General features: G+C 36.8%; 1 protein-coding gene across 5 annotated transcripts in view; it reads left to right on the top strand.

The window, feature by feature from the left end:
• Positions 1 to 12,778, top strand: part of CFAP20DC (CFAP20 domain containing) — a 235,842-nt gene that overhangs the window by 121,077 nt on the left and 101,987 nt on the right. The gene's annotated exons all lie outside the window — the stretch shown is intronic.

Below are 12,778 nucleotides of genomic sequence, written 5' to 3'. Positions count from 1 at the left end.
GCCTGTTTTTCTCTTGGTCTTGTCTCCTGGTGTGCATGGTAAGTTTTGAGTGAATGCTGAACATTGGAAATCAGAAACAGACATATTTTGGGATTCTGCATTGTATTTGTCCTCCTCTGGCAATACAGAACCAAAAATATAAAACAAAAAAAGCAGCCTAAATATAAAATTAAAAAAGCAGCCTATTTTTAGCCTAAAAGACTAAAAATAGGATGGAAATTGTTAAAAATATTAGAAGTTAGTCCAAGAGGTCCACCACCAGAGTAACAGGATTCCAAGATGAAAGACTAGAGGAAACAGAACAAATGAAATATAAGATTTCCCAAAATTGAAGACGAGGTATTTTCAGATTGACATAGCTCATTAAAAAAAAAAAGAGAGAGACTCACAATTGTGTAATTTCGGAACAGCAGGGAAAAAGAGAAGATCCTTTAAGCTTCCAGAATTTTTTTTTTTAAATATGTTACATACAAAGGATTAGGAATAAGAATGATGTCTGACTTCAGACAGCAACATTAGATGGTAGAAGACCTTGAAACTATACCTTCAAAAGTCTAAGAAAAAATTAGTTTCAACTTAGAATTCTACACCTGTCCAGTCTGTCAATTAAATGAGTGCAGAATAAAGGTATTTGCAGACATTCAAGGTCCCAAATTTTTCTTTACTTACATCCTTTCTCAGAAAAAAATCTAGAAGATATTTTCCATAAAAATAAAGGTGTAAATCAAGGCATATATGGGAAAAAGGCATATATGGGATCCAAGAAACAGAATTTCATCCAGGAGAAAAGCAAAGGGAATTTCCAGAATTATGGTTAAAGGAACTCAAAGGATGACACTTGTACAACAAACACATCTAGAGAACAATTGGTTCAGATTTTAGCAGAAAAATTGAGGCTTTCAGGAGGAACGTCTCCAGGAAAAGAATGAGTCTGCTGTCTTTGAACGTGGAAAATAAAATCAGTTGTCATTTTACAGTACTAATGGGGAGTTTGGGAAGGACTGATATTAAGAATATAGAAAACCAACAACAAAACAAAGCTGTGATCAACTCCAAGGAAAACAAAAGGTTGTGCAAGAAAAGAAATGTAATCATAGTATATCATGTGGCTCAGATGTGCACTTTTTTTTAATAGACTTTATTTTTTAGAGAAGTACTAGATTCACAGCAAACTTGAGTAGTTCCCCACACATGCATTTTCCCCAACCATGACCACCCATACCAGACTGGTACATTTGTTACAATTGATGAATGTACATTGACATATTATCATGCAAAGTCCACAGTTTACATTAGGGGTCACTCTAAGTGTTCTACATTCTGTGGGTTTGACAAATAAATGGCATGTATCCACCATTATAGCATCATACAGAATCGTTTCACTGCCCTAAAAGTCTTCTGTTTTCCTCCTGTTTATCCCTTCTTTCCTCTTAATCCCTGGCGACCATTGATTTTTTTTACTGTCTGCATAGTTTTGCCTTATTCAGAATGTCACATAGTTGGAATCATGTGGCATGTTGCCTTCAGGTTGACTTTGTTCACCTAGTAATATGCCTTTAAGATTTCTGAATGTCTTTTTCTGGCTTTATAGCTCATGTTACTTTAGCACTGAATACTATTTCATTGTCTGGATGACTGCAGTTTATTTATCCATTCATCTACTGAAGGACATATTGGTTGCTTCCAAGTTTTGGCAATTATGAATGAAGCTGCTGTAAACATCCAGGTACAGGTTTTTGTGTGGACATAAAATCTCACCTCCTTTGGGTAGATTATCAGTGAGTGTGATTGCTGTATCACATGGTAAGTGTATGTTTAGTTCTGTAAGAAACCGCCAAACTGTCTCCCAAAATGGCTGTAACATTTTGCATTCCTGCCAGCAATTAATGAGGGTTCCTGTTGTTCCACATCCTTGCCTGTATTTGGTGTTGTCAGAGTTTTGGGTCTTTGCCATTCTAATAAGTGTATAGTGGCACAACGTTTTTACAGAATCTTAATAATGTAAAACACTGACTAATAATTTATCCCCCAATTATGAAAATCATATTTGGAGGATGTGCGGATGGAAGAGAGGCGAGATGGCTGTTTAACAGTGTTGAATCCTCTCTTTTCCAAAATAGGAAGTCAGAGATATTACCTATAACTATTAAGTGCAGAAATGTCAGTATAAGGCTATTTATAAACATAGATGTAAATACTAGAAGATTTAGAAGATACAGTTGAAAGGCTTGAAAATAGTTGTTTCTGCAAGATGAGTAAAGTGGAAAGACCAGCAGTTAGGGAACACTGGTGTGATTTTTTTCCTCATAATTTTATAGTATTTGAATTTTTGAACAATATACATGTATTTTATTTTATAATTAATTTTTTAAAGTGAATGGATAATCTGTAAAAGATTCCAAGAACAAGCATTGGTATGATTTCTTCCAGGTATTCAGAAGGCCTGAAAGAAGCCTTATGAATGTGGCATGTTTGATTACCTAAAACGTTCTGAATAGATTTTGGGGAGCATATTATGGTTCAGGCTACTGTGGAGTGTAACCCCCTCGTCCCCACATAGCTGCCAGAACTTAACCTTGTCCCAATACTCATCCTATCTCTAGGCTTCACTTTCCTCATCAGTAAAATGAGAATAATAGTTGTTCCTTGGTTAGATAAATACCATTAGATTTGCTGTGATAGTGTACCAACTTTGTATTTTTGTGAGTGTTCTGAACATCTCTGAGCTGGATTTCCCCAAAGTTACTATAAAGTTGTTGTAAAGATCCGATCAAATACCAAAATGTATATGAAAAGACAAACTATCACGCAATATATAGGTGCTAAACAATTACCTGCCTTCTATGCGAGTACATCAGGCACTGGGATGCATACAGCCTCTGCTTCAAGGAGCTCAGGGTCTCACAGGGACACTGACATGTACGTGTAGCTCAGAGTGCCTGGTGCAGACTTTCTAAGGGCTTGGTGAGCAGTGAGAGGAGACTCTGAGCACTTACCCTTACTTGAGAGAGCCACTTGGTGAGGCACTTGGAGTTTTTAGACCTGTTAAGAAAAACTTGAGGACTAACATAATAAGGTTGCCATTTGAATTTGCCAAATCAGAGCATTAAAACAGACAAAGAAACAAGAAAAACTACAATTATTCTCATTGTTTTATAAAATGAAAGGAAATTTAAACACACGCACAAACACACACACAGGGAAGGTCATAATTTCAGAATAAAGGCTGACATTTTCACCCCAAGCCAATGAAAATGACTTCATGGGTCCGTATCTGTCCACATAGCAGTGTTTGGTCTATACTAACCTAGAGACATAAACTTTCAAAGCTGCATCCTGAAGGAAAAATCATTTCCCAAGTTATGAAAATGAACAATGAAAAGACAGCATTTCAGTCAGAGGAAAGAGCATAGTTGTATATGAGGTCTGACAATCCTAGAAAAAGTGCATCATACCTCATTGCTGAATATCACTATGGTCACCTTCGAAGTACTCCCTTTGGGAAGCTATGCACCAACACCAATGCCTAGTCCACCCTTCAAAGCAATTCTGGAACTCTTTCTCTGGAATGGCCATCAGAGCTGTGGTTGTATTACTCTTAGTGTCCCGAATGTCATCAAAATGTCTTCCTTTCAACGTTTCCTTTATCTTCTGGTAAAGAAAAAAGTCACTGGGGGCCAGATCAAGTGAGTAGGGAGAGTGTACCAATACAGTTACTTGTTTACTGGCTAAAAACTCCCTCACAGACAGTGCCATGTGAGCTGGTGTATTGTCGTGATGCAAGAGCCATGAATTGTTGATGAAAAGTTCAGATTGTTTTCATCTAACTCTTTCATGCAGCTTTTTCAGCACTTCCAAATAGTAAACTTGGTTAACTGTTTGTCTAGTTGGTACAAATTCACAATGAGTAATCCTTCTGATACCAAAAAAGGTTAGCAACATCATTTTGACTCTTGATTTGGATTGATGGAACCATTTTGTTGATGGAGAATTGATTGACTTCCATTGTGCACTTTGACGCTTTGTTTCAAGGTCCTATTGGTACACCTATGTTTCATCACCAGTAATAACACGGCCCTAACATCGTCTTGCCTCTCCAAAAGGTCTTGGCAAACTTCAACTCTCCTTTGTATTTGTTCATCAGTGAGTTCCTTTGGGACCATTTTTGCACACACTTATCTCACGCCAAGATTTTCAGTTAAAATTTTCCTAACTTTTTCTCTATTGATGTTTACTCGGTCTGCTATGCTTCTCATAGTCAGCCAAGGATTTTGACGTACAATTTGACGAATTTTTGCAATGTTTTCATCAGTTCTGCTTGTTACTGGCCGCCCTGACCTCTCCATCAGTGACGTGTTCTCTCCCCTCAGAGAAATGTTTAATCCATTTGTACACTGCCATTTTCTTCATGGCATTCTCCCCATAAACTTGGACTAATATGACCCTGATTTCACTTCCACTCTCGTCAGGTTTAACATGAAATTTAATGTTTGTTCATTACTCTAATTCAAGCTCAGACCTTCTCACAACAGCACACAAAAACACGCAACAATAGTGAACACCACTCAGTAAGACACTGCCACATGTTGACAAGAACACAGCTGTGAGACACTGATATACCAAGGTGCTGAAACCTTGCCGAGCTCTTTGTACAGTGCTGCCAATGTAAGCACACGTTGCAAGTTCGCGAACGTAATTGTCAGTCCTTGTAAAGGCATCACTTCATGAATGGATCTGATGTGTCAAAGGAGCAGGTAGTTCAATATGGCACAGGGCAAGGTGGGAGGTATGATGTAGCATAATATTGCATTACTAGGCCACATACGTGGAGTGACATAAAGATATAGAGCAAAGATCCTGTCCCCACAGTTCACTGTGTAATTATAGACACAGAAAAGTTAACACTACAAGAGTTCATTCAGAAGACAATTGGATAAAAGAGGGCAAAGGATAACAGTGTGGGATACATGAGTGTCCCTAGTCAAGGAGGTTGGCAGCAGAAGTGATAACGGTGATGATGATGATCGTGGTGATGATAATAGTAGCAGTGGCTGCTGTAAACACTATATATCAACTTAATTTAATGCTCATGACAACACTGTGAGGTGGATGTTACCGTTATCCTCATTTTACAACTAGGGAAACTGAGGCACTGAGAAGTCAGATAATGTGCCCAATGTCACACAGCAGTTAAGTAGTAGAAGCAGGATTTGAACCCTGGCAGTAGGACTCAAGTATATGCTCCTAATTACTACAGTGTACTGCCCCTCATGGGAGCAGAGAAGAGAGGGGAAATTGAAAAAGGAAAGATACAAGAAATGTCATGGAATAAGAATGCCAGGATTTGCTGACTGGCTGTGTGGAGGGTGTCTGTCTTACAGTAAGTAACGGATGTCCCTTTGTCTTTCTTACTGAAGGAAGGGTGATTTTCTTCTGCAGAGACAGTCAGTCATAGTGTTGAGACTTTTATCACAGGAAACTTTTTTTTACCTGTTTCTGACATTCAATTCTAGGATTCAGTTTTAAAATACTGTATTAAATGCTTCCTTGAGCTCAGTACTGAGCTCAGGACACTTGGCTTAGTTAAACTGCTACCACTTTACCCTAGAACTTCCTAAACTCACCCAAGTTAGAAAATGTTGCCTAATCCTTTGCTGTTCTCTGTTTATACAGTGGGTATAATAGAACATGAGTTAATGGAACCTTAAAATAGCAATTAACCAGTTTTTCACTTTCCCAGAGGAATGGCTTATGCTGGACAAGTAGTAAAGCATGCTGATTTAATTTAGTTTATGACTTTTATGGTTCCTGAGGAGACATGTAGTGGTATTTTTAGGTATTTGCATGACTTAATTATTGATTAACTTATATCATTCTGCATTTTTGCAAAAACAGAATTTATGTGTAGATAGATAAGAGAAAGTCTGAGGAGAGGAAAGAGAAGAAAGTAAAGAGCAAGTGATTATCCACTAAGCATGGATGTGTGCTATGCCACTGACGATTTTACAGGTCTCCTGACTCCCCAATTCAGTATTTTTTCTAAATAATCAGTACTTGGGGAATATGTGTTCTGTGTTTAGAAATGCAAAAAGAAAACAAAATACGATTTCAGAAGGAGAGCCCCTTGAGAGCATATGTTGGGTTTCCACATTTTTATCTCTTCCACATAACCTGACACTGGTAACCTGTCATAAATGTTTAATTAATGAATGAAGTAAAGATTGGCTAGTAGTTTGTTCAATTTTTCATTCATTCACTGTCTCTATTCAATAAACCTTTACTGAGTGTCAAGTAGTGTTTAGAAAATTATCCCTTCAAAGGCCACAGGAAAAACTAGAAATACTGATGTCTTACCTGAATAGGCTCCTTGAGCAGGTCATCTAATCCAATGTCTTAATTACACCAGTGAGGAAAGGTAGGCCCATCACTTGTGACATATCTTGTGCTCAGTTCATAGAGGTGGGACTCAAGGCCCGGCCTCCGACCAGTCCTTCCCCAACAGTGCACAAGTTTGCCTTCCTCAATACCTGAGATGGTTTAATGTTTTTAATAGTTAACATTGCTGAGTGTTTTCCTACCCTTCTCTTTATCTCCAGGTCAGGTGAGTGCACATCAGACCCAAACCTCATAGTTTCAAGCTGCATTCCCTCTCCTTCCAGCGTGGGAGTTGAACTCAAAATGCCCTTGCCTAGCAAACCACCGCAGGGCAAGAAAGGGGATAAGATCTCAGCGGAGCAGAGCTGCCCAGCAGCCAATAGATCCCACAAATATGGACCATGAACATCTGTAAATCAAGACTCAGAATTATTCCATTGAAAATATCAATTTTACAATAATAGAACTTCATATCTCAAAAATAAGGATAACAGTTCTATTTACAGTAGCATCCAAAATAATTAAGTATCTAGGCATAAAGTTAGCCAAGGAGGTAAAAGACTTCACTGAAAACTATAAAATATTGCTAAAAGAAATTAATGATTCCCCAAATAAACAGAAAGACATTTTGTGTTCACGGATTACAAGACTTGGTTTTGTTAAGATGTCAGTCAGTATTACTCAAAGAGTTCTAGAGTTCAGTACAGTCTCTCAAATTTTTGATGGTCTTTTTTGCAGAAATGTAAAAGCCGATCCTTAAATTCCTATGGAATTTGGGATTATGGGGACCCAAATAGCCAAAAATCATCTTGAAAAAGCAGAACAAAGTTGGAGGATTCACACCTCCCAATTTCAAAACTTACCTAAGGGTTACAGTAATCAAAATAGTTTGCTACAGTTAGAATAGACAGATAGACCAGTGGAAAAAAATGAGACAAGAAATGTACTCATACATCTGATTTTGAAAGGAGTGCCAAGAACATTCAATGGGGTCTCTTCAACAATGGTTCTGAGACAATTGGATGTCCTCATGCAAAAGAATGAGGTTGGACTCCTACCTCACACTATATATAAAAATTAGCTCAAAATGGATCAGTGACCTAAAGATAAGAGCTAATAAGAAAACTATAGAGCTAAATCTTCATGACTTTAGATTTGGCAATGGATTCCTAAATGTGATACCAAAAGCACAGCAACAAAATTTTTAAAAATAGATAAATTGGACATTAAAACTTAAACTTTTGTGTATCAAAGGGCACTATCAAATTGAAAAGACAGCCTACAGAATGAGAGAAAATATTTGCAAATCATATATCTGATAGGATATATATTCTGTTTCTACATATAGGGAGTATGTGTGGAGGGAGGGAGGGTGTATTCTGATATGTGGTATCTGGAATATGTAAAGGGCTCTTACAACTCAGCAAAAAGACACAACGCAATTAAAAAATGGTCAAAGGACTTGAATAAACATTTCTCCAAAGAAGATATACAGATGACTGAGAAACACATGAAAAGATGCTTAACATCATTAGTCTTTAGGGAAATGCAAATTAAAACCGCAATGAGATACCACTTTATACTCACTAGGGTGGCTGTAATGTTTTTTTAATGGAAAATAAGTGTTGGCAGGGGTGGGGAGAAATTGGAACCCTTGTACATTGCTAACTGGAACACAAAACGGTTCACTGGCTGTGGAAAACAGTGTGGCTGTTCCTAGAAAGCTTAAACATGGAATCACCATATGACCCTATAGTTCCACTCCTAAGTATATACTCAAAAGAATGAAAAACATGCATGTACATGTATGTTCATAACAGCATTGTTCACAATAGCCAAACTGTGGAAACAGACCAAATGTTCATCGAGAGATGATGAATGGAACAAATGTGGTTTGTACTATACACACAGATGCAAGCCACTTATTGTATGATTGTATTTATATGACATATCAGAATAGATAAATCCATAGATACAGAATGCAGATTTATGGTTGCCAGGGACTGGGGGCTGGAGGGAAGGGGAGAAACTGGTTAATGGGTAAGGGATTTTACGTTGGATGGAAATGTTTTGGAGCTATATAGAGGTAGTGGTTTCATACCATTGTAGATTTGCTAAATTTCACTGAATCATTCACTTTAAAATGCTGAATTTTATGTCCATGTGACTTTCTCCTCAATTATTTTTTAAAAAAAAACTAAAGGTGTGATTCATTCAGTTTAGCCAAGTTTTTTGTATAATCCAGGTTTATTTATCCCTTGAAACATCAAAACCTTTTATTATGAAAAACACATACTAAGATGTGGCAGTTTTGTCACCACTGTAATGAAATAGTTTATGTAAGTATTTGTGATTAATAAAAAACATTTATGTAGTACTTGCTATGTACCAGGCACTACTCTTAGCCCCGTATATGTACATTAACTCATTTAATCATCACAACAACCCTATAAGGTGTTATTTTTATATCCATGTTTCACAATTAAGGAGAGCAGGACACGACAAGGTAAACTTCTATGCCAAGGTCACACAGCTAATAGGTGGTGGAGCCAGAATGAACCCAGGATGCCTTGTTCCAGGCCCTGTACTTTTACCCCCTATAGTACACTGCTTCTTAATATCTTTATGCATTGTACAGTAAACTCCATAATGGCAGGAATTTGAATCCATTCCGGACCCAGAGAAAATCTGATAGTTATATGGTGAACGAATGAATGAATAAACAAAAACTAAGCAGACTTTGTGTCAATGTTGTTATAGACTAGATGTTTGTGTCCCCGTACAATTCATATGTTGATACCCAAAGTGATGGTATGTGGAGGTGTGGCCTTTGGAAGGTGATTAGGTGATTAGGGGGAGCCCTCATGAGTAGGATTAGTGCCCTCATAAAAAGAGGACCCAGAAAGCTCCCTCAGCCCTTCTGCCATGTGAGGGCATAGCAAACAAGACAGCCATCTCTGAACCAGGAATAGGGCCCTCACCAGACACAAAATCTGCTGCCACCTTGATCTTGGACTTCTCAGCCTCCAGAACTGTGAGAAATATGTTTCTTTTATAGGTTGTTTATAGGCCACGCAGTCTATGGTATTCTGTTATAATAAACAAACTAAAACAAACATTTTGGCAATTAGGGACTTCATGCATTCTGTTTATCTCTCACTGGTGTTTCAGAGAGGTGAGGTTTTATATAAATAAGGCACTGTGCTAGGCTCTGCAGGCCTTTTTATTTGCATATAAACAAGATGAATATAAATGAGTCTGGGACCAGTGAACTATTATAAAATTAGTCCTTATTTAAACTATATGAATTGAGAGAAGCTATAACCGAAACAGATCTATAAATCTCACTATTTTACAAGGTACTCCCACCCATAAAATGGGGATGATGATTTTTTAATGTATAAAGTGCTTTATGTATGTATTAAAATTGATGACTTAATTTTTAAAGCTAGTTAAGATCCTCATCAAAGGTATTAAACACTTACAGAATGGTTCGTTTTACGACAGTTTTATGGCCAAAGAAAGGTGAACAGGGTTACAGAGTCACTCAAACATTTTAATAATATATACCAACACATACAGGGAGCAAAGACATTAAAAAACACACCATCTGGTTGTGTTTGGATGCTAAATGAGCAAATCTGTCACTTTGTCATAGCCTTCTCCTTCAATTCCATTTTGCAATTCTGAGCTGACCATTCTGGCCAACATTATGTTCTTTCAGATTTGGTAGCAAAAGCAGTTGAAATTCAACTATGTCATTTTTCAGACATTAATTTAGCAGTCTGCATGTTTCCATACACATTCTATTCCAGAAGATAGAACTTTTCTGAAAGAACAATGCAGACAGGCCCTGGTCCCTAAGTATCTGATTGCCAGCTTGATTTGGGAAGAAAGATATGATATCCAAATAAATTGTGCATGGAGTACTTTTCAGGATATAGCTGAATAAAGAACAAGCAAAGAAGAACAGTGGAAGACTTGGCAGATGCGTTTCATCTAGGTCAGCTGTTATTAAAGGGCATTTGTAGAGCATTCCCTTTAAACCAGATGTTATACTAAATGTATCATTGGCATTCTCCCACCATTCTCTTCCACGGCAGCAGCCCCTTGGCAGAATTGTCTTTCTTTCAGTTCCTAGAATGCATCAGAGTCATTCTGCCTTCAGGGTCTTCAAATGCTCTGTTCCCTTCCCCTGAGTGATCACTCCCACCCCATTTTACCTGACCACTTTCTACTTATCCTTCATGACTCAGCTTAAATGTCTCATTATCTGAGAAGACTTTCCCTGACATCCTATGCTGGTAGATTTCCTCCATTACCTCTTTTATAAGACCTTGGATTTTTCATTCAGAGCACTTAACAAAATTATAATTAAACAATTATTTGTGGGAGCATCTAGTTAGCTCAGTTGGTTAGAGTTTGGTGCTCTTAACAACAAGGTTACCAGTTCCATCCCCACATGGGCCACTGTGAGCTGCATCCTCCACAACTAGATTGAAACAATTACTTGACTTGGAGTTTAGGTCCTGGAAAAACACACTTAAAATAAATAAAAGTTTTTGTTTGTTTTTTAATTATTTGCAATTTTATTTATTTTATATTCTCTGCTAAGTGTAAGTTTCAAGAAGGCCAGGAACGAGTCACTCTGAGTCACCACTGGATTTCCGGCCACCAGATAAGTGCTTGGCACATAGTAGAGGCTCCATAAGTATTTGCTGAATGGTAAAATGAGTGAATGAATGCATGAACATGTACTCACAGTTTAGCACTATTTAATTTTTGTTGTAGGATCTATGCTAGTTTCAGAATTTTTATTTTTAAATTAAGCTATAAATGCGAAAAATAAAATAAAATTACCTAGTCATTGGACATCAGGGGGTAGTTAGTGATGATGTGGGTGGTGGGGAGGTGAGTTCACTTCCAACACAGCAGCCCACTGCTGGGTCCTGAAGCTCATTCATAGTTTGGTTTCACAAATATGAGACTAAAGCCACTTTCCATATATTCCTCCACGGCGTCTCAGAGAAAATTTGTGAGTCAGTAGTTGCGAAATCAAATGGTATCAATGATTAATCTTTATTTTAAAATAAACCAGTAGTTTTTTTATTTCTCCTTTTATTGAATGTTTTATACTGCCCACAGTTTCCCTCAAATAATAATCCAATAAGTAGTGAAACAGTTCTGGGTGCAAAGGGAGAGTAGATTCATAGAAAGGGAAGTTAATGCAGAGGGGATTTGAGCCTTTTAATGTGAAATCTGATTTGCATGTTAACCATGTTCCTATAAGGTTCAGCTTGGAGTTTTGTAATAGTCTCTGCCTTGCTCTGTCTTCTATAAAGTGTATAGATTTTTGGTTACCAGGATTTGCTGTCTGTCCCTTGTTTGTTGGAAACTCAAGTTTTGTCTTGGACACGTTTCAAACTTTGTATGACGTTGTACCCTGTGCCGTCCACACAAGCCCTCTAAGCTCAAGTTTCCATGATTTTTCTTTATAGGATTCAGAATACAACATTTTATTTCAGGGTCTTATTAGCCTACAGAATTATCTTCCTCTTTTAATATAAAATCTTAGGTTGTCAATATTGGCATTGATTAGGAAATTACCTTTTCCTACCACAGAGGGGTTTGAATATGTCAAATATATATCTGGAATTAGTTTACTTACTTTTTCTAAATGTTTTTTATTTTAAGAGTTCAGTTACTTTATATTGATTTTTCTCAATGTCAGTGACAAGTAAGAAATGGACAGATAAAGAACACCTGAAGACTAAGATTAGTAAATCTAGTGGGTTTTTAATGACTGGAGCATTAGGACACTTAGAAATCATTATATGGCTGATGAGTATTTAAGTTTTTCATTAAACGATTAATTTTCCTTTTCAAGATTAGGACATTAGGATTTAATTAGGAAACTGCCATGACTTGGGTGCACATAAACCTAACATCATTTACCTTAATAAATGTGGTAAGAGTTTATGCTTACATAGAATGCTTTTTGAGAAATGATTGGTTGAATTTTCCTTACTACTCACATTCATATATACACAAACAAATTTTTTCCACTAGATTCTAACATTTTCATAAAGAATAAAATAAAACCTATGCTTAAGCTAACCATCAAAAGTTATTTTACTTTGGTATATTTCCTTCTGGTCTTTTTGCCATTCATACATTTTATTTATTGATTTTCTACAGTTGAGATAGAGTTTCATATATATTATTTTCATTTAACTTTTTATCTTGAGTCTTTCCCATATCATTAAACCATCTTCATAAATACAATTTCTTATGACTCTTTACTGCAAATTCAGGCTATTTATTTTTCAGAAATTATAAGCACCTATTTACATAGATCTTCTTTTGAGTTTCTAATTTTTTTTTCTTTAGGATAAATCCATAA

The sequence above is a fragment of the Rhinolophus ferrumequinum genome, chromosome 17 (assembly GCF_004115265.2).
Source record: "Rhinolophus ferrumequinum isolate MPI-CBG mRhiFer1 chromosome 17, mRhiFer1_v1.p, whole genome shotgun sequence".
Lineage (NCBI taxonomy): Eukaryota > Metazoa > Chordata > Mammalia > Chiroptera > Rhinolophidae > Rhinolophus > Rhinolophus ferrumequinum.
The sequence above is the reverse complement of the archived record's forward strand: the minus strand, read 5'-3'. Positions and strand labels throughout refer to the sequence as shown.